Here is a 1051-nt window from a genome sequence, read left to right on the forward strand (position 1 = left end):
TTTTTTTTTTGGTACTGGGAATCAGACTCATGACCCTGCACTTGCAGGCAGGCGCTATGCTGCTGAGCTATATCCCTGGCTGTTTTTGAGAGTCTTGTTATGTAGCCCAGGCTGGCCTCGAACTTGCAGTGACCCTCATGCTTCAGGCTCCCAAGTGCTGGGATTACAGATATGCAGCACCACACCTGACTGTCATGTTCTTAAACGTCAAAAACCTCAGATCTTAAAAGTTTTTCCCGAATGTTTCTTTCCTACGCTGTCCTTCACAGGGTTTCTGCTCCAGGGTTGGTGTGTTTGGAGCCACTGCATATCCTGTCCCCTTCGAGTCTATTATCTTGCTACTGACCCTGCATTTCTCCATTTCTTTGTGGCTTATGCCTCCTAAGTGATGCTTTGATATAATCTCGTTTTTTCTGGAACTTTTCTGCCCTGAAATTTATTTATTTATTCACAGTATTAGAGATTGCACACAGGGCCTTCCCACTGAGCGATATCCTCAGACCTTTAAAAAGTTTATACTAGGTGTTTTGGCACATCCCGGTAATCCTCGGGACTGAGGCAGAAGGATCACCAGGAGTTCAAGACCAACCTTGGCTACACAGTGAGTTCAAGGCTAGCCTGAGCTACATAGTGAGACCCTTTCTCAAAAAACAAAACAAAACAAAACAAAACAAAACAAAAAAGGCTGGGCATGGTGGTGCACGCCTGTAATCCCAGCACTCAGGAGGCTAAGGCAGGAGGATCATTGCAACCTTGAAACCAGCCTGGGCTACAAAGTGAGCTCAAGGCAGCCTGAACTGCACAGCGAGACCTTGTCTCAAAAAGACCAAAAGAAGAAAAAAATTTTTTTTAAAAACAAGGTCTCCTGTAATCCCAGCACTCAGGAGGCTGAGGCAAGAGGATCATTGCAACTTTGAGACCAGCCTGGGCTACAAAGTGAGCTCAAGGCAAGCCTGAACTGTATAGGGAGACTTTGTCTCAAAAAAAAGACAAGAAAACAAAACAAAAACAAGGTCTCCATGATTGCTAAGTTTCCCAGGCTAGGCTCAAA

This window comes from Chinchilla lanigera, unplaced genomic scaffold (assembly GCF_000276665.1).
Source record: "Chinchilla lanigera isolate Chin_1 unplaced genomic scaffold, ChiLan1.0 scaffold00015, whole genome shotgun sequence".
NCBI lineage: Eukaryota > Metazoa > Chordata > Mammalia > Rodentia > Chinchillidae > Chinchilla > Chinchilla lanigera.